The sequence below is a fragment of the Vulpes lagopus genome, chromosome 3, assembly GCF_018345385.1.
Source record: "Vulpes lagopus strain Blue_001 chromosome 3, ASM1834538v1, whole genome shotgun sequence".
Lineage (NCBI taxonomy): Eukaryota > Metazoa > Chordata > Mammalia > Carnivora > Canidae > Vulpes > Vulpes lagopus.
The window spans coordinates 131,029,612-131,056,456 of record NC_054826.1 but is presented as its reverse complement, the minus strand read 5'-3'; the positions used below and the strand labels follow the sequence as shown (position 1 = coordinate 131,056,456).

The 26,845-nt window shown below is 47.3% G+C and overlaps 1 long non-coding RNA gene across 1 annotated transcript; it reads left to right on the top strand.

Annotated features, from left to right (window-relative positions):
* The first annotated feature begins 1,002 nt into the window (after window positions 1-1,002).
* On the top strand, window positions 1,003-26,321 carry LOC121488262. Its single transcript, XR_005987006.1, has 3 exons — window positions 1,003-1,122; window positions 25,385-25,457; window positions 26,164-26,321. It is a non-coding gene; the product is annotated as an uncharacterized LOC121488262 (long non-coding RNA).
* Window positions 26,322-26,845: the final 524 nt, after the last annotated feature.

Sequence of the window (26,845 nt, the reverse complement as noted above, 5' to 3'; positions counted from 1 at the left end):
TGTGGGACTCGATCTCAGAACCCCGGGATCACAGCAGGGAGGGCAGATGCTTGACCATGGGGCCACCCAGGCATCCTGGGGTGGGAGGAACTATCACACCTTTCTGGGAGGTCAGGAAAGGCCTAGAGGGCAGGTCCCTTAAGGATGAAAAAGCCAGACCAGACATGAAAGGCAAGGCATCCCGGGGGTGGGAATTGCAGGGACAAAGGCAGGGTGGCAGAGCAGAGCCTTTCAGGGAATCGGGAGTCCTCCGGGTAGATGGCGAGAGGAAGAATGAGAGGGAGATGTACCTGGGCTACGTGCCTGTGGGGGCCTGAATGCCCGGCTGCAGGGCAAGGCCTTCTGGCCAGGGACCACCCAGCCGCCGAAGCCTTGAAGCCGGCTTGCAAGATGGTCGTGCTCGCTTTTGGAAAAGCCCCCTTTGGCTGCAGGAGTGGCTTGGGGACAGTGGTTGGGAGGTGCCAGGCAGAGCGTGACACCACACGTTTCATGGAGGAGTCTATGATGAGCGGCCTGAACAACTGGTTCAGTGGTGCGACGGTCCCAGCCTGGGCCGACAGGTCATCCTCCCCTTAGCTGGAGTGGGGCCGGCTTGGCCGGAGAGGGGAGCGGGCTCGAAGAGAACCAGATGCAGCTGGAGTGAGTGGGGTTGAGGAGGCTGTGGTTTTGCAGATGAGTCAGTTGGCTGTGCCCTGTGCCAGGGCTGGCAGCCTCTGGGATTCCGGCAGGGATTCAAGGAAGGGCTGGGTGCGAGGGAGGGGTGAGGGGCTGCCCCAGGGAGGCTGTGGCTTGAGAGGTACCAGGCCAGCCTGGCCTCCCACCTCTGTTTACACCCAGGAGGCACTCCTGAGCTGCTTTCGGCAGGAGGCTGGGCAGCCCCGGTTAACACCTGCAGTGCCAACCCTGTTACGCCCAGCCCCTCCCCCAGGCCCTGGCATTGGGACACAGGGCAAGCCTTCATTTCCTTTCTCTCTCAGGTAAACCTACCCTTGGCTCCAGCTCTCCTAGCCTGGGAATCCCAGGGCACTCTTGGTCCTGATGCCAGGCCCAGGGGCCAGCGTCCTCCTCCAGACTTGCTTTTCCAAGAGGCCCCACCTCTGCCAGCTGGCTCGTCCGAGAGAGGTAAGTAACCCACCAAGATCAGCGGGCTTCCCAAGAAGGTAGCTAAAGGCTGGGTTCCATCAGGGAAATGTATTCTAATGGTAGCAAGCATCCTGACAGGCTGAGGGCGGGGAGCATGAGGGTGCTGTCATGGGGTTAGGGGCTGTCAGAAGCTGTCCAGACCACGGCTCTGACACCCAGCAGTCTGGACAGCTAGCTGGGATGGCCTTCCCTCGGGGCTTCCTAGAACTATGTTTCGAGGGTCCCACATGGAAATGGGCTGGCTCTACAGGAAACGGGGCTAGATTGTTGGCCCTTGGCTCAAGGGAGGGAGGGCAGGAGGACTGTTGGTGCCATTGTCCTCACCAAGCTCGAGGCCCCAAAGGTCAGAGTGAGTCATTGATCTACGCTTGGCTGCTCCCTTGGCTCCCTTGGAGGGGAGGGAGGTCTGAGGGAGAACCCAGGGGGCTTCTCTGGGACCAGGGACCAGGGATAGCAGTGAAGGCAGAGGTGGCTCTAGGGAGACTCCATGGACAGTGGGGGAAAAAAAAGACAGAGGCAGGAAAGATGACTCCATGAGCTGTCCCTTTCTTGAGTAAAGCAATGAAGAGTGGGTGGAGCTGAGGGGTTGTTGAGTAATGTCCTCACGGGGGAGGCTGAAAGGAGAAGGGCATGTGACCCTCGGGTGGCTCAAGGGCCAGTGAAGTCATTCTTTCTCCTGGCCTCAGCTTCTCCAGCTTCTCAAGATGACAGCCGTCCTGATGTAAGCTCTTTCTTAATGACACAAGACCAGTCTCTGGCTGGCCTTCCTTCCTTCCTCATTTCCTTCCTTCCTTCCTCCCTTCCAACCACAAACAGCCACCCAGGACAAAGAGGAATAGTGCTCTTTGTCTGATGGGCAGAGTGGTTAATTGCTATTGAGTGAGTCCACATCCAAGCATGTGGAGGTCCGGGGGCAGAGAGATGGGGGTGCCCAGAGAGAGGGGTTGGCTGTGCTGGGTCATACAGGGAGCCTTCACAGAGAGGGTGGCATTTCTTAAAGGAAGAGTAGTGATTGACAGGAAGGGACCTCCGGACAAAGGGTAGGTGGCACCCTGGGGCCAGGATGACGGGCAGAGGCACAGGGGTGTGGAGATCACGAGGACTGGATGAGCAGGGGGGGTTGCCGTAGATGGGGCAGCGATCACCAAGCTACCCTCTGGACTTGATGTTGGGTGAAGAGTGAAAGAATCTTGACGTTGGTCCAGCGGAAAGACCGCGGGACCTGAAATCAGACCGGCTGGGTTCAAGGGCAGGTTCTGACACCTAGCAGCTGCCAAGCCACTTAACACCCTCAGTTTCCTCCTCTGTGCATTGAGATCACTGTGATGCTGGGGTTTCTGTAAGGATCAGACGTGACAGTGCTGCACGGGCTGCAAATAACTCTGCAAATGCGAGGCGTCCTTGGGATAGCACCTCACCAGCAGCCCCACTTCTGCATTGACCTTTTCGGGTGCCATTTCCTGGGGAATGGCCACAGAAGGCTGCTCTTACCAGGCAGGTTAGCATTCCTGCAGGCAGTGAGCTTTCTGACCTTTACTGCCCACTCTGTGGAGTTGCTCGGTTTGGGATCCATGGCTGCCCACCCCACGTCTTGGGGGCCTGCTCGAGTGATCCTGGAGACACTGAGACCAAAGCCTGAATCTGGAATTGCACAATGCTCTAGAGCTAATTCTAGACACTGAGACAGTGAGGCAGGAGAGGGTAGGGCCAGTACACCCAGCACACCCTGACCAGTGGGACCGGACCTTGTTGCCACAGGACAAAATAGGACAATGGGGCAGCGGGCGGGTGAGCCCAGAAGTGGGTGGACACGTGAGGATGTGGGTGAAGGACAGGGTGAAAAACAGATGAACGGGGCAGGCGGAGCCTTCACTCCCCGCATGGCCCCACATTCCCTACGCTGGCCCCACACCCCGGTCTCAGCATCTCAGCTTTGGGCCTGCCTAGGAGGTAAGGCTGGAGGCGGGGAGGAAAAGGATTTTTTAGCTCTTAGTGCCTGTGATGCCTCTCCCTAGCCCTGCTCTCCCCATGCTCTACTATGGCAGCAGGTTCAGGTCCCCCAGCCCCCGGGTCACCCTAGCTTAGCCTGGGCAATGTCCTGAGTGGTCTGTGACTCAGCAGTTTTTCCCAGAGGGCGGGGCCTCCGTGGGCTGCTGAGCTCAGGTCCCCACAGGGCTGAGGTGTCTCAAGCCCAGGTGGTCCTTGGCACCTGCCCTGGCTCCTGTACCCCCCTAAGCCCCTCATCTGCTCATGGACTCTGAAGGTCCCTCTGTCAGCAACACTGTGGTGCCAGGACAGGGCTGTGCCCAGTGACTCAGCCTGGCCCTCTTCTTTGTACTGAGTAGGTGCCATAAATATTTGTTGAATGGAGTTCTTGCCTCTGATTGGGATTTTCCACTGCAGCCAAGTAGCTGCTCCCGGCCCTGCCCCAGGCCTAGCCGGTCTCCATGGCTGCCTCTCACACACTGTCCCTTCTCTTCCCTGTCACATCCTGCTCTTCCTCTGACACCCCTTCAGACTGCTCTTCCAAACCTCCATCTCCTGGAAGTCTGCTTCCCCAGGGGTCCAGCAGCCTCCTCCTGGGATCCCATCTGCCCAAGAGCCCTGGCAGCTGTGCCCAACATGTCCCTAGTGCTCATTTCTGCCTTCTGGTCACCGTTGTCTTCCTTCCTCTGTGGGTGTCTCGGTGGCATGGCTGAGAAAAACAGGCCCAGGAGCAGAATTCATGGTGAAGTCCTGTCTGTGGGGGCCCATTGGTAGGCCTCCTGGCAGCAGGGCAGAGGGCCAGGGCCAGGCTAGACTACATGAGACCAAGACTTCGGTGTGGGGAGAAAAAGGATCTCTCCTAGGCCAGATGGCCAGATGGTTGCTCAGGGCAGGTCTGGCTCTGGCCTGTTGCCCTGGACTAATGACTGAATAGCAGTGTAAGCTGTATGGGCACTCTGGAGGGGCTACCGTGGGTGCCCAGGGCATGGGGAACCAAGCTCATGGCCTGCCTCCAGGGCCCAAAAGGGCGACACTCAGGTTGGCAGCTTTCCCCTCTTGAAGAGGGTGCTGAGCATCTGTCCCCTGACTGAGCCTGGGTTTTAAGATGGAGGCAGATTCATGAGGTACGCGGTAACAGGACAGCCCATGCTTGAACTGCAGCGAGAATGGCAAGGGGATGTGTGACAAGCGTGTGAATAGCAAAGAATGTCAGGTGAAACTGGGAGAGAGCTTTGCAAGCCGTAAAGTTCCTGGATATTCATGATAACAGCTAACCTTTATAGGGGACTTACCACATTGCCAAGCAAGCCAATGACGGGAATCATATTATTGCCCCCCACAGATGAAGAAGCTGGGGTGTGGAGGGATTAAGTAACCGATGGGCACACTTCTAGGAAGCCAAACTCTAGGGCCACTGTCTTTTTTTTTTTTTTTTTTTTTAAGATTTTATTATTAGAGAGAGAGAGAGAGAGAGAATGAGCAAAAAGGAGAGAGGAAGGAGCGGGACTCCCTACTGAGCGGGGAGCCCTATGCGGGACTCGATCCCAGGACCCCGGGACCATGACCTGAGCTGAGGACAGACGCTCAACCATTGAGCCACCCGGGTTCCCCAGAGCCATTGTCTTAAACACTACATGGCCATGCCTCATATCTGAAGCTTCAGTGCAGCTGAATTTTGTGAAGATGAAAATAAGGCCAGGTGTGTGAGTTTGCTTTGTGAACTAAAAACACTTTTATAAACAGTAACAAATTGTAAAGTGTTTTGGAACTAACTTGTGACAACCCATGGGGTTCTAGGATTTTATCCACAGTCGTGCCATCTTCACACCACAGCTAAATTATTATACCAGTGTCCCAGCCAGGGCTCTACTTTTAGCCACTCTCATCTCACACAGCGGTTCTTGGAACCGCTCAAATATTCTTTTTTTTAAAATTTTTCATTTCTTTTTTTTTTTAAACACAGCTTTCTTTCTTTTTCTTTCTTTTTCTTTTTTTGTATATTTTTTTTTTTATTGGAGCTCAATTTGCTAGCATATAGCATAACATCCAGGGCTCATCCTGTCCCCCTTAGTGCCCGTCACCCAGTCACCCCCACCCCCCATCCACCTCCTCTTCCAACAACCCTTGTTCGTTTCCCAGAGTTAGGAGTCTCTCATGTTCTGTCTCCCTCTTTGATATTTCCCACTCAGTTCCTCTCCTTCCCCTATGATCCCTTTCACTATTTTTTATATTCCCTGTATGAGTGAAACCATATAATGATTGTCCTTCTCCGATTGACTTACTTCACTCAGCATAATACCCTCCAGTGCTGCTCAAATATTCGTCGTGGTTTTTACCACTCTCAAGAAGGGCTGACATGATAGCCAGTGAGATAAGGCCGGAAATAGAAATGGGAAGTGGAATAATGGAAAAAAGAACTGGGCAGTTTTTCTTTAGTCACTAATGATAGGAGAAAACGTGGGAGAACTCACCGAAGGGCAAATATTTTACATGACTAAAAAAAAAATAGCAGCTGACGCCTATGTAGAACATTTGCTGCGCCAGGCCCTGTTCCCAGTGCCCTGCTCACATTGCCTGGGAGTGGACACTATTGTCCTCATTTTGGATGAGGAAACTAAGGCAGAGAAGTTTAGGGGTTTGCCCCAAACCTAGGCAGCTTGGCTCCTTTGTCTGCTTAGCTCTTCTGCTATTTTTTTTATAAATCTTTTTTTTTTTAAAGATTTTATTTATTTATTCATGAGAGACAGAGAGAGAGAGAGGCAGAGACACAGGCAGAGGGAGAAGCAGGCTCCATGCAGGGAGCCCGACGTGGGACTCGATCCCGGGTCTCCAGGATCAGGCCCTGGGCTGAAGGCGGCGCTAAACGGCTGAGCCCCCCGGGCTGCCCAGCTCTTCTGCTATTAACAGCTTTCCTAATGTGCCAGTAATTTCTTCCTGCAAAGTATGTTAGGAGGGCAACATACAATCGTAATAGCCATCAGAGGCATGACACTTCCCGCTTTGGTAGCACACTCTGGCCCCTGTATCCCCTAGCAACAGCACCTGCACATGCCCAGAGTCTCACGCACAAAGTCATCATCAGCTTCTGGCCCCTATGCCACTAACAGCACGGCGCCCACCCCGTGCCTAGGGATCAAATGGAGAGGAATGTTGGCCTTGTCCCTTCCTCCGTGAGAACGCTTTTGTCCACAGCAGCCTAGTTTACAGAGGTGCACCTCTGCCTTCTACGGAGACAGCCAGAATCTTCTTACAAGCTCCGTTTCAGGAGAGGGCCTTTGATAATTGATAGACCCATCTGAGGAGATCCTCCTCAACAGAAGGACAGAGTGCCCTGGATGAGTATTGCAGACCCCACTTTCTTATCAGAAAGTAACTCCTCGTAGCCATGCCAGGCCTGAGAGCAGCAGTGGTGGCCTCCCAGTGTCTGCAGGACCCAGGGTAGGCATGGGTGGCACCATCTTGGTTTGCTAGTAGAGTCCATGGATTATGGCTTCCCTCAATCATATGGAAAGATTTCCAGGGCTGAGACTACTCCTCCCCCCCGTAATCATTTATGGGGCACCAAATAACAGTCTGAAAGGAACAGGGTGCTAATTGGTTGATCGACTGAGCTATGATGTGCTCTCCAGAAGCAGTTGAAGGAAACAACGTACGTCAAGTATCTTTTATGCATACCCAGTGTGTTAGGTACTTTCCCATGTCATCTTATTTATGCCCTGCAATAACCTCACAGAGTAAGTGTTGTTATAGTCACTAGAGATGTGAGTAAACCGAGGTTTCAAGAGGCTGAAGAACTTTCAGTAAATATTGTGGCTGGAGGTTGAACACAAGCCTAAGTCTTCCCACTGTGTTGCACTGTCTCCATAGGAAGACATTTCTCTGTAGTCTCGCTGAAGGGACCTGGAGCTGGATGGGGTGTATGTTAAGGCATCTCCCCAAGAATGACAGTAGGCAGCCACCGTGGAACACTCCCCGCTATGATGAGAAGATTGCAGGGCAGGTGGGGGGGAGGGGCAGGGTTTCCAAGGACCCCTCACCTCCTCTGGACGTCACCAGCAGCAATGGCAGGAGGGTCCCCGCCACCACATCAGACTGAGCTTGTGTCGAGCACTCCTCGGGTGGTGCGAGCCCAGCAAGGCCTACCCTGCACCTGCCAGCTCTAGGACTTTCTTCGGTGTTCTGAGCCCTCCGCACAGTGGGACAGGCCCTGGGACGCCCCGCTGAATGCCCAGATGCTGGTGGAGTGACCAGGAAGGTGGGAGTTCGGCTTTGGTCCCTAGGGCCAGGCCTCCTCAGGGAGGACAGGGAGCTTGTGGAGACTGTCGCTGCCCTGCCTCTCCCTTGTCCCCGCCAGCCGCCCCACCCCCGGTGCTCGTGCCTTTCCCTGCAGCTTTTTCAAGGGTGGAGGTTTGGCTGGAGCAGGAGTGGGGAAGGATGAGGGTCAGGAGGTAGGGACCCATGAGGGGGAGGACCGGCGCGCCCAGAGCCGCAGTTTCTGAGCTCCCACCATGCACCAGGATGATGTCCAGCACTTGGTGTCCGTCATTTCTCTGCCTCCTCATGTCCATCTAGGGCTGGGCACTCTGATGATCCACCCTGCACTGGCTCAGGAGCTGAGGCTTACGGAGACTCGAGTCTGGGTCGGTCTGCCTCTCCAGCCAGTGATCTCGCTGCGACATCAGAGAGAGGGCCCAGGGAGGAGACGGGGAGGGCTCCTCAGGCAGGGCAGGTTGGCCCAGAGGCCACTATAGTTCCAGGTTCCCCATTCCTGTGGCCCCCCATCCTGCCACCCCTGACTGTGCACTCCTCCGTTTGGCAGGCCTGCCTCATTTAGGGACCTTTCTGCCGTGCTCTTTGCTCCCAAGAAACCCTGCTCCCTGCCCGATGGTTCACACTGAGGCAAAATGATTCTGGGAAAAGCACCGCATGTAGAAGACCTGGCTCTGTGTGGTCTCTGAACCCCTTACTACACAGAGAAAGCTAACCTGGGAGGAAGAGCCTAGAATAGTGCCTGACGTATAGTAGGTGCTCATTAAAATGTTCATTTGTAAAAGCAGAGATTATAACCCCACTTTACAGTCACTGATAAGTCTGGATGAATATTCTCTATATAAAAGCTCAGGAAACGGTGAAATTAATTAATTGTAAGAGTATTAGTATGATCTCAGGAATGTGTGTGTTTTATGAGGGCAAAACCTTGAGCCAAGAGATGAGGCCTCGACTGGCTGAGAAATTTTCCTGGGTACAGAAAGTCCCCACTGTTGCTCTTGGAACACACCTAAAATCCTGCAGTTTGTCTCTGGCTGCCTCCTATGAAGCAGGCAGCTGTGCTGAGCTGGTAAAAGACTCTCACAAGGAACCCCAAGACTGGATACTTCAGGTCTTCAGAGAATTTTCCAAGGATCTTGTTTTCAGAGGGAATAACCCAGACCTGAGTGGCTGGGAGGCTATCCTCAGGGAGGGGGGACCACAGGGAGCTCTGGGTACTACCACCACAGTGCTCTCAACTGGCTCCCCGAGACCAGACAACAGCCAGACAGGCAGACAGACGTGCGATGGGAAGGGGCTGTGGTTGCATACTGCACCTGGAAGTCACAGCCCCTTGGATTCCCCTCAACCTGTCAGGCGCTTGACTCCCAGCTGACCCACCTGCTAGCACGGAGAACCAGCTGCTTCCCTGCTGAAAGCACTCAAGTGTCACTCAAGGTTTGATGTTTTCACCCAACAGCTCCGAAGGGACAGAACAGGGCTTTACAGCCAATTGTGTGAGCTCCAACACCCAAGTTCTGTCAAGTGATGTTGCTTGCGACTAGCATCATCTTTTACAAATTTTTTACTTTAAATTGTGGTTTAAAAAAAATGCGTAGAGTGGGACACCTGGGTGGCTCAGTGGTTGAGCATCTGCCTTTGGCTCAGGTCGTGATCCTAGGTCCTGGGATTGAAGCCCACATCAGGCTCCCTGCAGGAAGCCTGCTTCTCCCTCTGCCTGTGTCTCTCATAAATAAATAAATAAAATCTTAAAAAAATACATAGCATCAAATTTATCACCTTTGTCTTTAAGTGTACAGTCCAGCAGTATTAAGTCTTTTCACATTGTTGCGTATCAGATCTATGGCACTTTTTCATCTTGCCAAACAGACTCTGTACCCATTGCTTGACAGTGCCCCATGCCCCTTCCCCCAGCACCTGGCCCCCCCCCACTTTGTCTCTATGGTTTTGACCACCCTAGTATTTCATGTAAGTGGAACCATACATTATTTGTCCTTTTGTGACTAGCTTATTTCACTCAGCATGATGCCGCCAAGATGTTGTAGCATGTGACAGGATTTCCTTATTTTTTTAGGCGGCCTAACATTCCACTGCTTGCGCGTATCACCTTTTTTAAATCCACCTATCTTTCAGTGGACTGCTTAGTTATTGTGAATAATGCTGCAGGGAATATGGATAAGCAGTACCATCCGTTAAAGCAAGGACGTTTGCACGTGTGTACCTGTGCATGAACACATGTACAAGCGAGTGCCAAGCACACACACTCCCACCAGGGGTAGACCTGGGCATGAACTGCTTTTGCTTATACTTCAGAACAAACCAACTCTTTGCAGCAATCACATTTTCATGAAATAACATCAGGTATTAAAAACTTTTGTTAAATTAATTGGGCATTAAAACACAATAGAAAAAGTCTTTTAAACTTTTCACTGGGTTCAAAAGAGTGGGTTGATTTTATTAATTAAATTGCTTTGGGATTTAAACCTTTTTTGATTAGCTTCGTATTTTGAAGCTGCCGGTCAGATTTTCCCAGGGCTGGGGCAGTGGCACTTGGCCATGACATGTGTTTGGAAGGACAGTGACCCCTTTCAAGGATAGGCTGTTCCACTCTCCACGAAGATGGAGGCTGGGGAGGCTTTCCGTGAGTAAGAAACACAAATACGCTTTACATCTCAATCCCAGACATACACGCATGATGTAACTGATATGAACGTTTTCTGAAACACCACCGAACCTCCTTCTGTGAGATGTTCTCACATTTTCCAGTCCAGTGTTGTTTGCAGCGAGGACTGTGAACTGCTTATCACCAGCCAGGAAGGAAATAAGGGCAGAAATTAAGAGTAAGTGTTTAGTGTATGAAAAGATGCTTGACATCATTAGCTATCAGGGAAATGCAAACGCAAACCACAAAGAGATATCACTTCATGCCCACGAGGACGGCTATAAGATAAGTGTTGATGAGGATGTGAAAAAATTGGTTGAGAATGTGAAATGGTACAGCTATTCGGGAAAACATGTGACGTTTCCTCAAAGAGAGAAGCACAGAATTCTATGACCTGGCCGCTTTACTCCTGGGTGTATGTACTCAAGAGAAGGGAATATGTATGTCCACTCAAGAGCTTGTATGTGAATGTTCACAGCAGCATTATTTGTGACAGCCAAAAGGTAGGCACAACCCAGATGTCTATCAATTGATGAATGGGTCGACAGGATGGACTGGATCTACTCAATGGAATGGTACTGGGCCATAAAAAGAGCTGAGGTACTTATCAGTACTACAGTGTCAACATACCTCGAAAACACTATGCTAAAAAAAGAAGCCAATCATAAAAGATTACATACTGTATGATTCCATTTGCATGTAGTATCCAGAACAGACAAATCTCAAGTAGAGAAAGTAGATTAGTGATTGCCAAGGGCTGTGGAAGAGAGGCTGGAGGGGAAGGGGACCGACTGCTAATGGGTGGAAGTCGTCTTTCAGGCATGATGTGAATGTTCCAAAATAGGCTGTGGTGGTGAGGGCACAACTCTGTGAATATACTAAAAACCAATGAGTTGTGCACTTCAAAGCCTGGATTGTACGGTGTGTGAATTACCTCTCAGTAGAGCTACTCAAGAGTAAGCGTTTTTGTTTGTCTGTTTGTGTTTTAACATTTTATTTATTGTTCATGAGAGACACAGAGAGAGGGCCAGAGACACAGGCAGAGGGAGAAGCAGGCTCCCCTCGGGTGGCCAGATGTGGGACTTGATCCCGGGACCCCAGAATCACTCCCTGAGCCAAAGGCAGATGCTCAGGCACTGAGCCACCCAAGTGTCCCAAGAGTAAGCATTTTTTTATTTGTTTGTTTGTTTTTTAACTTTTATAGCAATTTGACATTGCTGTGACATCCAAGAGCATGATCCCTTTTCTACTAATTCATTTTTATTGCTTTATTACAGTTTACAAAAGTATCAGTCCATGACAGATTGGAATTTTTAAAAAAAGTCAGCTTGTGAATGACAGATCATTGGAAAAGCCCTGTTCTGATCTATTTCATTATTATTTTTTTAAGAATGTAGTTTGAAAAAGTTGATTTCATCATCTACTGATGGCTTGTGACCTTGTCGTTTGAAAAAATAGTGAAAAGTCCTGCTCCAGGGACCAGTGGCATGCAGGCAGGCAAAGTCCATCCCCTTCAAAGTTCTTACAAACCATCAGAGGAGGTGGCACCTTCAAGGTAAACTAAAGGCAATATCCGTGACCTGACTTCTGCCCACCCTGCCCGCCCCATCTATCACAGACCCTGGGCTCCAGGCAACAACATGATTCCCAGCGCGGGCCAAACTCACTCAGACCCTAGCGCCTTTGCTGATACCGTGTCTCTGCTAGAATGATGACCCTCCAGTGCCACCCACCTGGAAATCACCACATTGTGCTCCAAGCTACAGCCCAGACATCATCTTGGGCCTGGCTTTCTCTCTTTGCTCCTCTTTCCCCAGGTCCACAAAAGCAATCGTTACACAGCATGGGCATCATATGCCTGCCGGTCCATCTGTCCCAGTAGATGGTAAACTTCCTGAGGAGTGATCTTTGGTTCACCTTTTTTTCTTTTTTTAGATTTTATTTATTTATTTATTTATTTATTTATTTATTTATTTATTTATTTATTTGAGAGAGAGAGAAAGCATGAACAGGGGGAGGAGCAGAGGGGAGGGAGAAGCTCTCCAATGACCAGGGAGTCTGAAAACAATGACAAGGGGCTCCTTGGTTCATCTTTGCATCCTGATACTCACCAAGGGGGATGATCACTGCCCGAAGCATAAGTGTGGGCTAGCTCACCTCAGTTTATATGAAAGCCAGGATACCCCTGTCTCTGACACCAAGGCGAAGAGCCCAGCAGAGTCCCTTTAAGTAAATGCCGCCCACTGCCCCCCATCCTTGGCCTGGGCACTCCTTTCCCTCATGCTTCTGGGCACATCTCCTGGCACCATGGATTTCCACAGTGACGCTTATACGTCTTGTCTTCCTTGCATCCTCTACCTTGGCACCAACTACACTGGACCTCTCTTTCTGTTTCACACTGATCATCATATCTGGAGCTGCAGTCTGTACCATTCCCAGGCTTCTTTGACATGGGAAATTCTTATTTTGCACTGTGCCTTTTGAGGGCAAAATGTTAGTTTCTAAACATGTTATTCAAAAGAGGATCCTCCTCCCTGACCCTGCCCTGCCCCAATTTGGCCTGAGTTTTTATGTCCAGCTGGACCCAGGCTACTATTTACGATACATGGTATTATGTTAATCTTGTTTCTCTCTCTCTCTCTCCTTCCCTCTCTCTCTCTCATAAGCATGTGACCATTTAGTACTGTTAAAGTGTAAAAGGTCAAATTACTCCCGAGGAGGTGAGCAGCATAAACAAATCAAGAGAGACAAGCTGATTAAAACATCACTGAGATGATTTAGAAAGGCAGGGAAAAGCAGGTGGAACTAAGCACCATTCGGCCAAGGTTTGGTACAGATTAGAAGTAACCTTCATTTCCAAGTGTCTAGGTAGCTCAGTCGGTTAAGCATTTGACTCTTGATTTCGGCTCAGGGTATGATCTCAGGGTCATGAGATTGAGCTCTGTGTCAGACCCCACTCTCAGTGTGGAGTTGGCTTGAGATTCCCCTCTCCCTTTCCCCTTCCTGCTCACTCTTTTTCTCCTTCTCTCTCTCTCTCTCTCTCTCTCTCTCTCTCAAAAAAAGAAGTAACCTTCATTTCATGAGTCTATGTCTCTACCACACACACTACAAGGCATCATCATACATTATTCGGGAGCAGGGGCTCTGGGAATGGAACATGTGGATGCGTATACCAGCTCTACTGTTTCCCAGCTGTATGATGCTGGCCAGGTTACTGAACTTCTCTGTGCTCCTCTTTCCTTCCTGTGAAACGGGGGTAGCAACTGTGTGTATCCCATAGGGCTGATGTGAGAATGAAATGAGTTAACACAAAAGGGCACATAGCAACAGTGCCTGGCTTATTATGACAAGTGTTCAATAACTGTAGAGCTGGTCTTCTTTTTTCCCTTCCTTAAAAAGATTTTATTTGAGAGAGAGAGAGAGAGAGAGCACAGAGGGAGAGGGAGCAGACTCCCCGCTGAGCAGGGAGTCCCACGCGGGGCTCCATCCCAGGACCCTGAGATCATGACCTGAGCCAAAGGCAAATGTTTAACCACCTGAGCCACCTAAGGGCCCCTGCTGGTGAGCTGGTCTTGAGTACTTTGACCACATCAGAGCTAAGGATGGGAGCAAGACAGGACCGGGGTGGAAATTGACTTCTGGCGCATGCTGCACCTTTGCCAGCCCTGCCTTAGTAGTAGACACTTGATACCTTGTCAGTCACTCTATGAGGTACATTGTGTTACCCTAGTTTACAGCACAGTTAGGCTTAGAAATGTTAGAACAGGAAGGAAAAAAAAAGCAAATTACTGCGTGAAGTAGGGCAAAACAACAAACGATTTCGGGTTCTGTCAACAACTTTTCTCACCCAAGATCAAAGTGAAAATTAGTAGGAGGTGATGCTTGCTTACCCATCTAAGGATGTGAAAATGCTGGCAGAGCTGGTTTCCAAAACACATCCCTGTTCTAGTTGTATATCTGGCCCACATAGCTTCTCCATGTAGCTGTTAAGCGTCTGAAGAACTCTGTTGAGAAGGGAATTGCAATGTTCCCAGTTTATGGCTGGGAAAGTGAGCCATCTCTGGGGGCCCGTGAGCAAAAAAGAAGTGCCTGCAGCTGAGGCATGAGCACTGACCATGGACCACAGACAGTCCTCCCTGCTCCCCACCCTCACAGATGTAATGCTATCAACAGTTCGGATCTCTGCACAGACCCTGGTGGTTCTTCAAGGGAGAACACTCCCATGCGGTCCATGTCACAATCCAGAAAACTCCACAGATGGGCCTCTACACACAGGTCATCCTGCTAGCGCATCTGGGTTGGAAGGTGACGATCAAGTCACCTCTTCACAGTTGCCTCGCCTCCTGGTGGCAGCTCTGGGGGGCCTTTCCCACCAGTGGTCCTCAGGTCAGCTTGTCAGAGAGGCTCTCATAATCTTGGGTCTGAGAAAGTAGTATTGAAGTATTGGGTATTGATCCCTTTCCTCTCAGTGCACATTCATTAAATTGAATTCCGTTGACTCTGATTCCAATCCCAAGAATTTCTCATGAGTCACATAAAATCTGAACCTGCCTATGGCAATTCGAATAACTTTTCCTCCCTCCTTACAGATGACTTTGAATCATCTGTAGAAATTGCTCAACTGGGGAGTTATAAATGGAAATCCAAACTTTCTTAGTTTAAGTCTATGTTTCACCCAGTGATGGTTTCATTGTTTTGTTACCTCCATCCCCCTCTAGGTCCCACTCAACCTCTAGCACTTTGAGACTGGGAAAGATTTTTCTTTTCATTGTTATACCTCCAGTGTCCCACATAGGACTGGCACATAGTAGAAGTTAAACAAATATTGGCTTGATGGATGGAGGTGTAGATGGATGGCTGGAAGGATGGATGATGGATGGATGAATGGCAAGATAGACCTTCCATCGATCTGCGGCCAGGTAGATGGACAAGAACACAGGATTGACAGTGCTGCATTGTGATGCGGTGATTAGCTACTTTCTCATGAGCTACTTTCTCACGAGGATGTTGGTGGACTAAATGTTTGCTTAGCTAACCTGGCAGAAAAATCTTGGCTATTGATTGGTTTTGAAAAACAGACGTGTGAGATCTTAACTTACACATTAACCAATTGCTTTTCCTTGTTACCACTTGGTTGGTTTTGTTTTTCAGTAATGATATGCATTTCAAATACATATGATTAACATCCTTTGAAGGACCTCAGGCCAGGAAGCCATAGGAACTGTCCAAACTAGAGTCTATGCCACAGATCTGGTACCTCTCCAGCCCCAGCATGCCCCAATACCCCCTAGGAGGGGCCCCTGTGTTTCTGCACCAACTCCAAATTCCCAGACCTAAGAATATAATTTCTGCCCCTCTGGGGACACCCTCCACCTCATGAGAGTTAGAGAGCTTGCAAGAGTGAGCAGGCTGGACAGTCTGCTGGGAGGGCTATGGGCAAAGCCTCCTACTGCCTGTTAATAGTGGACTTGGGCAAGCAAACCTGTTAGAGGAAGTGCGCTCTGTTCCTGCTATTGTCTTGCTAACCTACTCAACTAGACCTGGCAATCAAACCTTTGTGTGCTCTCCTCTCCCTGCTGAGTCGGACATCCTTAAGGCAGGAGGGCCCTGCCAGCGGCCCCATGGCTATTCCTGCTCTCACCCCCCTTCCCTTTCTCTGGCTTCACCCAGGCTTATCTTCTGCCTGGATCCTGCCTAGTTCTGCCAAGGCCCTGTGTATGATTAGTTAGTTCTAACTGACAGAATGTTCTGGCTAGTAGCGAGCTGAAATCTTCCTAATAGGAATTCCACCTCTTGGTCCTATTTCCACCTCCTGGGGCAATATTGAATACTCTACTCCATCTTCTGCGTGAGGGTCCTTCAGGCTTTTGAAGACAAGTAATGTGCCCCCTTAACACTTCTCCACTCCAGACTGACAGCTCCAGTTTTGGCAACAGTTGCTTGGGGTTCTTGCTTTTCCAGACCCTCACCATTCTAGACATTTTCTAGTTTGTTAACTTTACTCTGGAAAAATCTTTCAGAAGACTGACAAACTATCCCAGATTGAAGGAGACTAAGAAGACATGACAAGTAACTGCCATGTGAGAGCCTGGACTGGGTTCTGGACCAGAAAAGGGAGAAGAGTGAGCCAATTGACTCAATTTGAATAGCATCTGTAAATTAGCTAAGGATATCAATGTTAACGTCCTGGTTTTGATCATTGTACTATGGTTGTGTACGATGTTAACATTTGGGGAAGCTGGGTGGAGGGTATATAGGAATGCTTTTGCAACTTTTTTGAAAGTCTAATATTATTTCTAAATAAAAATTAGAAAGTAGTCTTTCAGATGTTGTGTTGGATTTGCAAAGTATCAGTTGACCTAGTTGACTGGAGAGTGCTGGTGAGGTCTGGGCTGGTCAGACAGTGCCTCTGCTCATGCCTTGTTGCTCATCTGCTAGTCTACCCTGTGGTCAGCACAGTGCCATGCCTGCAGCTCCTGCCTGGTCGGCTCCAGCGTCTCTGACTGCTCAGTCTAGAAGGGCTTCATTGGGAAGGAACAGTTGGGAATCTCAAGGCTGCTCATTTTGTATTTCCTGTATTCTGGGCATTTTCCTTGGGAATCCTTCCCTCACCAGTACATGTACCTCGTCATTCTTATGTCTCAAAGTTAACCATGAATTGTCTGGTTTCCCCAGTAAACACTTTGATAACTTATATGAAAATCATTTTAACCATTGGTAAGGAACTTGATTACAGAATTAATTGTTATTAGTGAATCTGTATCAATGTGGTCTAAAATTGTATTGCCTTTTTGAGTAACTAAGGCATATCGCTGTCTCCTTTTAAGCTGGGATCAACTGTAAATGTCTAGAAAATTTCCCATATGAGTTGTTCTCAATACAGATCTCCTGCAGTTCACTTTTGCACGATAACTTTTTGAACCCTAACTTTACATTTTTTTTGCCATAAAATTTCATTCTAGCTATCTTGACTGATTTGGATGTGGGATCTGCCATCTATCATCTTATCCCTACCAACTCTATATTACTTATATATTTATTTTTTTTAAACTTTTATTTATTTATGATAGTCAGAGAGAGAGAGAGAGAGGCAGAGACACAGGCAGAGGGAGAAGCAGGCTCCATGAACCAGGAGCCCGACGTGGGATTCGATCCTGGGTCTCCAGGATCGCGCCCTGGGCCAAAGGCAGGCGCTAAACCGCTGCGCCACCCAGGGATCCCTACTTATATATTTAATAAGAAACACATTCCAAGTCTTAGCCAAGTCACTATAAAGGACCGAGAGGCGTGCCATCTTCAGTGGATCGACATCAATCAATCGGTCCAAAAGAGTGCTCAGCTAGCTAATAAACTCTCATACTTGTGGCTATCATCTAACCCACATTTCTCTGGTTTATCCACAAAAATATTCCAAGACGTTGTCATTTTAGCATTTTCTTGATTTATCAGAATAGATAAGACAATAGCTTAATAATCTGGAACTGGCATAACTTGTTTTACCAGACTGGAATTCAAATAAGATTCAAATCATTTCTTACTTTCCAGATTCATATCTCAAATCCCTACATGCCCAAATCAATTTGTTTCTAGGACAGCCACAATAAAGTACCACAAGCTTGATGGCTTAAAGCAATAAAAGTGGATTCTCTCACAGCTGAAAGGCCAGAAGCCTGAAATCAAGGTGTTGGCAGGATTGGTTCCTCCCCGGGGCTCTGAGGGAAGATCTGTTCCATGCTTCTCTTCCAGTCTCTGGTGTTTCTTAGCAATCCTTGGTGTTCCCTGGCTTGTCGTGTTTCACTATGATTTCTGCCTCCGTGGTCACGTGGCCTTCTTCCCTGGGTGTCTCTGTGGGTCCTTCTCTCATCTTATAAGAATACCAGTTGTATTAGATTTAGGGCCTACCCTAATCCAGAATGATCTCATCTTCATTATATCTACACTGACCTTGTTTCCAAATAAGTTCATGTTATGAGGTTTCAGATAAACCTGAATTTGGGGGGTAGGGGGGTGGGGGGAGAAATACTGTTCAGCCCAGGACACCAACTCAATGAAAACCGCTACCCCCTGCTGCCCATGTGCAGCAGAGCTGGGGGACCAGGCTCCCTGAGAACCGCAGGCCGCACCCACCGCACCCCACCCAGGCCGTGTTCCAGCCCTGCTCTCGGGCGCCCCGAGTTTCCTCGCGTCGTGCTCACACAGGACCAAGCCACGCGGGGCTCTTCCTCCGGGTCCTCGGCTGCGGAGGGTGCATCAGCCTCAGCCACACACTATGCTGGCAAATAATCAAGGGACATTTGACACCTCCCCTTGGGCGCGGTTAGGTGCTCTCTGGGAGGTGGGGAGCTCTTGGCCGGTTCAGCCCGAGAACATCCAACAGTATTTAGCCTCAAGGTTGAGAGGTGGGTCCTCACCCTTTTCGTCCCGGGCTCCTTGTATCTGTGCAAATCTGTCCAGTTGCTTCCAGCAACCAGCGAGGTGGGCCAAAACTACAGAGAACGGCGTTTGTCAAGCTGTAGGCCAGAGGGAACGTTCAGTTACATCGTGTTCTCGGGATGACGGCACCCCGCTGCCTACAGCTGTATGACCGAAGGTACCATTCACTCGTGACATCGTTGTAGGAACAAGGGCATCCTCCGAGGTGGTCTGCTGCCTCCGCCTTGCTGGCTGCTGTCCTTGAAACGGTAGCTTATCAAGGTAGGAAGATGGGAAATTCCACTCTCTACGTATCCCATCACACTTGTGGTCCACGTTTGTGCCATGAATCAATGTCACGTTTGGAAGTCAGACGTACTTAAACTTAACCCAAATGCACATTCTTTCCCTTTTTGAGAACTAAGAAACATCTCGTGTTTCCCTGGCTATTGGCTTCTTTCCCAAATTTCTCAGAATTCATGGACAGTGGCTCTGTAATCTTATCTCCAAGTTCTGATGAGATTCCTCTGAAGCTGAAGCTTGTGTAATTTCGCCAGATGCTCCCACACCTCTTCTCTGATCTTAGGCTTGATATTCTTCTTCTGGAATTTGCCCTTACACTTCTAGTTTGAGAATTACTACTCTTTTTATTTTTTTTTAAAGATTTTATTTATTTATTCATGAGAGACACACAGGCAGAGGGAGAAGCAGGCTCCTCGCAGGGGAGCCCGATGTGGGACTCGATCCCAGGACCCCGGGATCACAACCTGAGCCAAAGGCAGACGCTCAACCACTGAGCCACCCAGATGCCCCAAGAATTACTATTCTTGAGAAAAACATTATGTGTTAAAAAAAATTATGCCCCTTCCACTAAGTGTGGGGCCTGGTTCTTCCTTGTTATTTTTCTTGCTCCAAATAATTTTCTAAATCAGGCTTTCTGTGGTCTTAGGCATTTGTTGAAGGCTCAGCTCATTTTACACATTAGTATTCTTGACACCAGCCTCACAGGTTTGTGCTTTTTGGCATTTGTTTTTGGCCTTCTGCCTCCTCCCACTGTTAGACATGCTCTTTGAAATTCTGGACTCATCCTGTATTAGCAGTGGTTTCTTTAAATGACCCTTGTCCTCCACTCTACTTTCTTTCTCAGCGAGGTTATTAGTTTACTCCTCACTCCACAAATGCTCCTGTCACCCCCTCACATGTCAGGCAGAATACTAGAAACTACTGATTTACCAGAGAACAAAGCCAGATGTGGTCCCTGCTCTTACAGATTCAGGGAAACAGACAGTATTCAAATATTCAAGCAAATAGTGTAAAATTGCAACTCTGATAACTGTGAAGAAGGGGTACAAAGCACTCTAAGAATTTATGAGTTTTGTTTTTTTTTTTAAATCTAGTCTAAGATGCAAAAAGGGATCACTGAATTAGTGTCTAAAAGATGAAGAGGAAATGTTTACTGAGGTCAAAAAGAAAGAAGAAAACAATTCAATTAAAAAATGAGCAAAAGAGGGATGCCTTGTTGGTTCAGTTGGTTGAGCAACCGACTCGATTTCAGCTCAGGTCCTGGTCTCAGGATTGTTAAGATTGAGCCCCACATTGGGCTCCATGCTCAGCACAGAGTCTGTCCCTCTCCCTCTGCTCCTCCCCATGCTCTCTCTCTCATAAATAAACAAACAAACAAACAAACAAGCAAACAAATAAATAAAACCTCTTTAAAAAATGAGCAAAAGGAGATCCCTGGTGGCTCAGCGGTTTGGCACCTGCCTTTGGCCCAGGGCGCGATCCTGGAGTCCCAGGATCCAGTCCTGCGTCGGGCTCCCTGTGTGGAGCCTGCTTCTTCCTCTGCCTGTGTCTCTGCCTCTCTCTCTCTCTCTCTCTATGTCTATCATGAATAAATAAATAAATCTTTTAAAAAATGAGCAAAAGATCTGAACAGATATCTCATCAAAGAAAATATACAGATGGTGAATGGCATATAAAAAGATGCTCAACATCACAGTCATTAGGAAATTGCAAATGAAAACAATTTGATACCACTATACACCCATTAGAATGGCCAAATCCAAAGCACTGACAATGTCAAATGCTGAGGAGGGTACAGAGCAGCAGGAGCTCTCCTTGCTAGTTGGAACGCAAATGGCACCACTATTTGAGAAGATAATTTGGCAGTTTCTTATAAAACTAAACATACTCTTACCATAGGATCCAATAGTTACACTCCTTATAATTTGCCCAAATGTGTTGGAGACTTTGTCCACACACACATACACACAAATGTTTATAGCAGCTTTATTCATAATTGCTAAAACTTGGAAGCAACCAAGATGTCCTGCAGTAGGTGAGTAGCTACATAAACTGTGATATGTCCAGACAATGGAATACTATTCAGCACAAAAGCTATGGAAGAAGAAGAAAAAAATCAGTGGTTGCTAAGGGTCTGGCAGAAGGAGAGTTGAATAGGTAGGACACAGAGAATTTTTAAGGCAGTTAAACTATTCTGTATGATACCATAAGGGTGGATATTTATAATTATACATTTATGCAAATCCATAGAATGTACAACACCAAGAGTGAGCCTTAGTGTAAGCAATAGACTTTGGTTGATAATAATGTGTCAATATTGATTCATGGAGTGTAGTGTAAAAAGTGTACAATCCATTGTACATTTGGTGTGGAATTTTGGTGTAGGAATTTGGTGTGGGATTTTGATGGTACAGGAGGCTGCTTGTGTGTGTGTGTATGTGTGTGTGTGTGGTAGGGAAAGACAGGATATATGATAAATCTCTGTACTCTCAATTTTACTGTAAACCTAAAACTGCTCTGAAAAATAAAGTTTATTATTTTTTTTCAAGGCAAGAGGAGGAGTGTTCCAGGAAGAAACTAGCACATTCAAAGGTCCTGTGGCACAGGGAGACTTGAGGATCATGTGGGCCCAAAGGAAGGCCCACAACAGTGAGTGGAAAGAATGAGACAGGGCAGGTGGACCTGGTAGAGCTGGAAAGACAGGTGATGGCCCAACTCTGCAGAGCCCAGTAGGCTGTTAAAGCTGTTTTTCTTTATCCTGAAAGCTCCAGGAAGCCATTGAGTGGTTTTAGGGTGTGGAAGTGGGATAGGGATGGCAAGAATACGATCAGATTTGTATTTCAAAACAATCACTCTGGCTGCAGTGTAGAGGGTAAAGAACATGTTGAAACTGTGGAAGGTGCAGAGCTGACAGGAAGAGGCCAGTTGGGGAGCTGAAGCTACAGCTCCACTGCAAAATAAAGGTAGCCTGAGCAAGAGCGGGTGGGTGATGTGGGGATGAGAAGAAAGGCCAAGGCAAATTTGGGATGTCATATGGAAAGTACTTGGAAGGGGATGAAACATACAAAGGAGGGGGAGGAGAGAGTGGCCAAGCATGCTTCCTTGATTAATCTGTGATAGTATAATGAGAATTTTATTTCTGGAGATTTACGTCCTTGTTTAACCACATTCTCCTTTGAACTTTCTGACTCATGCAAATTTCCCAACTGGTCAAAATCTGCTTTCCTAAAGTGAAGTGAACATGGCGAAATATGTCCTACTGGCCCAAGTCCCTTTTGTACCATAAAGGGCTCCCTGATATCACTTCTACATTGTAAACCAATATTGATACATGTAGAATTAGGTCCAGCAACAGAGCTCATCATGTCTCTTCTACTTTCAGAGAGCTGAGTTCATAAAGCAAATTAAACATTCTTGAGGGGACCCCTGGGTGGCTTAGTGGTTGAGTGTCTGCTGTCAGCTCAGGTCGTGATCCCAGGGTCCCAGGATTGAGTCCCCCCATTGTACTCCCTGTGTGGAGCCTGCTTCTCCCTCTGCCTGTGTCTCTGCCTCTCTCAGTCTATGTCTCTCATGAATAAATAAATAAATCTTTAAAAAACAATAACAACAACATTCTTGGGCCATCCACGGAGGGAGGGTATGGTCACCTACCTATACAATAGTTACCACGTACCAGGAGTTGTTCTGAGTGTGTCATTAGCTCACTGATTTTCCCCAAAGCTCAGTGGAGTAGATATAATTATCATCATTTTACAGTTGGGGAAACAGAGACACAAAGAGTTTAAATAATTTGCTTGTCTACACACAGCCAGGATTGGAACTCTGGCTCTGGAGCCCTTGCTCTAAGCCATTACTTGAGCTGCCTCTCAAATGAAGTCTTTCTGCAGGATCTTTCAAACTAATCCTAGAGAGAGAAATCCTTTTGCCTCTTAGGTCTCAGAAGTGGAGGATGGAAGCCTGCAGGTGCCTGTTCTATGGGGAAAAGAACAAAGCTGACCTGCAGGGTAATCTGAAATGCGAGATGGGAAGGGATAGAGAGATAAAAAAAGACAGAGCAATAGGCAGAGATTGGCCAGAAGAAAGAAAGAGATCTGAAATGTCTGCAGGAAACTACTGTGGCCAAAGTATGCAAAACAGCCAACACCAGCATCTCTCAAGGACGGTTGGCTCTTTTCCTGATAGTCAGAAGGTGAATGTCAATTTTCAGGGAGGCATGAGGAAAACAAAAGATGGACATCTGTTTCCTGAGACACAGGGCTAAAAGCCAGGTAGCTGGGGAGCTGGACTTGCCTTGAAGAGTTTGGCAAAGACAAAGACAGGCATGAGCCTTGTGTGACACTATGGTTCTTAACCAAGAGTACGTAGCTGGCCTTTGGGGGAGTACTTTAAAATTCTTGCATCAAGGGCACCTGGGTGGCTCAGTGGTTGAGTATCTGCCTTTGGCTCAAGGGCGTGATCCCAGGGTCCTGGGATCGAGTCCCGCATCGGGCTTCCCGCAGGGAGCCTGCTTCTCCCTCTGCCTGTGTCTCTGCCTCTCTGTGTGTGTCTCTCATGAATGAATAAATAAATAAAATCTTTAAAAAAAAATTCTTGTGTCAGCCCTACAGAAACTCTTAGAATGGGGTTGGTTCCAGGCATTTGTATTTTTTAAAAGCTTCCCAAGTGATTCCCATCTTTTGTTTTCTTCATGCCTAGGTTAAGACCTATTGGTCTGAAGACATATAGCTGATGCTCATGAGAAGTCTCCAGGTGAAATTTTTACTAAGTGTTTAAGAGATAAAAGGGAAATTCTTTTTTTAAAAATTTTTTATTTATTTATGATAGAGAGAGAGAGAGAGAGGCAGAGACATAAGCAGGCTCCATGCACCGGGAGCCCGATGTGGGATTCGATCCCGGGTCTCCAGGATCGCGCCCTGGGCCAAAGGCAGGCGCCAAACCGCTGCGCCACCCAGGGATCTAAAAGGGAAATTCTTGAACATGGATGTCAAGCAGGGCGTCGAGGTTGGGCGGGGCGGGGGCTATAATTAATTTGACCTGAAGAAGCTTGGGCTATTGTCCTTGAATTTATCCATCTGGATTCCAGGTGGGTCAACTGTGTTTCATGAGGCAGAAATGGCCTGACACCATCTTAACACAGTCTAGAGAATGAGACCAGTGAAAGTGGGTGTCCCCACAAGAAAGGCTCAGGTCCCACATTCCTCAAACACTTGCCTTCACCATGAGTGGGATTTGATCACCACACACCCAGGCATTGAACTACCTCTCCTGAACTAAGGGTAAAACTGGAATGATTATGGATGCTTTGAAAAATAAATAGTTAAAAGGGCATTTTGTCAGTTACTATTCTATCCACCTTTCCTGTTCGAATGTAGAATTCTTTTAAAGAATAAATATGCTTCCCTCCTCTTAAGACTCTTAGGAAGAAAATGAAAGAAAAGGGCTTTGGAAGGGTATTGGCACAATACCACACAATAGATGCAATAAAACTATATAAAAAGGAGAGGGGGAAAAAAAGAAAGAAATATGGGATTCAGGTTCTGGGTATGCTTTGGGGTGCTTTCATTTTGAATACTAGGTGTGGGGGTACTTTTTCCATTATCAAAATAACCAGCAAACAGACCAAATAAATAAATAGAAGTGGCCAAGCATGAAGGATGATGATCAACTTGATTCTCTGCATGTAAGGGGCAATTTAGAAAGAAATCAAAGCTAGATACATAGGGAAAATTCACCTGCACGTAATCCCACCACCCACAGGGTAACGATCATCATTAACTTTCTCTTTTCTAGGTTTTTTAAAATATATATATATATCTTAGATCATATTGTATCTATGATCTTCTCTTTTTTATTCTCATTTTAATGTGTATACTAGAAGGCAAAACAAAGTTCCAAACACTGAAAGCAAAAAATGCACAAAAAGGCTCTGACAGGCATTACACAATGATCCAGATTTTGTAAAACTTGGTGTTGAACATGGGGATTGCATGATCATTTTTCTAGAAATTGAAACTCCTGGTTTTTGTTTTTAAGTAATAGACTTTGTTTTTTTTTTTAAGGAGCCTATTTTATTTGTTTATTTTTAAAGGTTTTATTTTTAAGTAATCTCTACACCCAAGATGGGGCTCAAATTCACAACTGCAAGATCAAGAGTCGCATACTCCACCAAGTGAGCCAGCCAGGCGCCCCACTTATTTATTTATTTATTTATTTATTTATTTATTTATTTATTTATTTATTTTTGAGCAGATTTAGGTTCACAGCAAAATTGAGCAGAAAGTACAAACGCCCTCCTCTTTTTACTTAACATCAGGGCACACAAATATTTTCATTTCATTAAAAGCTTCTCAGAAACAAACTTTTTACTGTCAACAAAATGTTTCCTTATATGGATGTCATATGGTTTACTTAGCCTTACCGCCACTGGACATTAGGGTTGTTTCCAGTTTTTTGGTGGTATAAGTAGAGTGGTAATGAACATTTTTGTGTATAAATTCCACCCCCACACATATTTAACATTATTTCTTTGGGACAGATTATTAGATCATTGAAAGAACCAATATGAACGTTTTAAGACCTATTTTATCAAACTACCAACTTTCTTTCCAGAAATTTTGTGCAAATGTACACCTTTACCAGAAGAATTTGAGAGGATCTACTCACTACACTCTTAGCAGCTGTGGTACGTAGAAAAATACACTGTCCCACCCCTCGTGCCAAGATGTCCCCTTTAATCTCTGGAACCTGAGGAGGTCTCCTTATATAACAAAGGAGCATTGTTGCTTCCCAGCTGATCTTGAGATGGGGTGATTACCCTGGATTACCCAGATGGGCCCAATATAATCACAAGTGTCTTTAGAAGTGAAAGAAGGAAGCAGAAGGGAACCAGAAAGACAGCTGAGTGAGAATGACTCAGCCCTAGGTTGCTGATTTTGAAGAAGGAAGAGGCCATGAGCCAAGGAATGTGGGAGAGGTCTGGAAGCTGGAAGAGGCAAGGAAAGTATTCTCCCCTAGAGCCTCCAGAAGGAACACGACCCTGGTGACACAATGATCTTAGCCAAAAAGATGTGTCGGACTTCTGACTATAGAAATATAAGTGAATACATTGGGTTATTCTAAGTCACTAAGTTTTTTAGTGATTTGTTAGCCCAGCATTAAAACTGCATTGGGCATCTTCATTTCATTTCATTCTGGTGGGATTTAATGCCATTTTAATTTGCATTTGTTTGATTTTCTGGGCAGAGCACATCTATTGTTCTGTCTACCCAGAAAAGACTCTTCTGGGAAATGCATCTTCTCCTCCCTTATAAACAGGTAGTCCAAAATCAAGTCGGATCCCCAACCAGTTTAAGCCATTCAGAGCCTTTATTTGTAATTAAAAATTTTAGGATTAGAGAATACAAACCCTATCCTTCGGTATTGGTGCGGAAAGAAGTGAGTCATAGCAGCTGCCAGGAGCATGTTTCTGCCATCAGCACAAAGCCTGTCGGAGAGAATGACACTGACACACAGAGAAAAGCAAGGCAGAGGGGCAGGGAGAAGTCTCTGCAGGATTGGTCAGCTGAATCCCTGCTCTTCTGGCTGGGTGACGCTTCCAATAAATGTCTCTTTTGCAGAAATTAGCTTGAGTTGTGTTCCTGTCACTTACCACTACAAGAAATACAGAAACTGGAACCTGAACTGGGGTGTAGAATTTTCTTTTTAAGATTTTATTTATTTATTCATGAGAGACACACAGAGAGAGGCAGAGACACAGGCGGAGGGAGAAGCAGGATCCATGCAGGGAGCCCGACATGGGACTCGATCCCAGGACCATCACGCCCTGAGCCAGAGGCAGAAGCTTAACCACTGAGCCACCCAGATGCCCCACATTCCTGTTTTTATGTTATCAAGCCAGTCAGTTAGATTATTTTCCAGTGGCTCATAGGACTCAGATCATGTGTCATTCAGACTTACACTTTGGGAGACTCAGTACTAGAATACGAGGATGAGGGATCCCTGGGTGGCTCGGCAGTTTGGCACCTGCCTTCGGCCTGGGGCGCGGGTCCTGGGGTCCCAGGATCGAGTCCC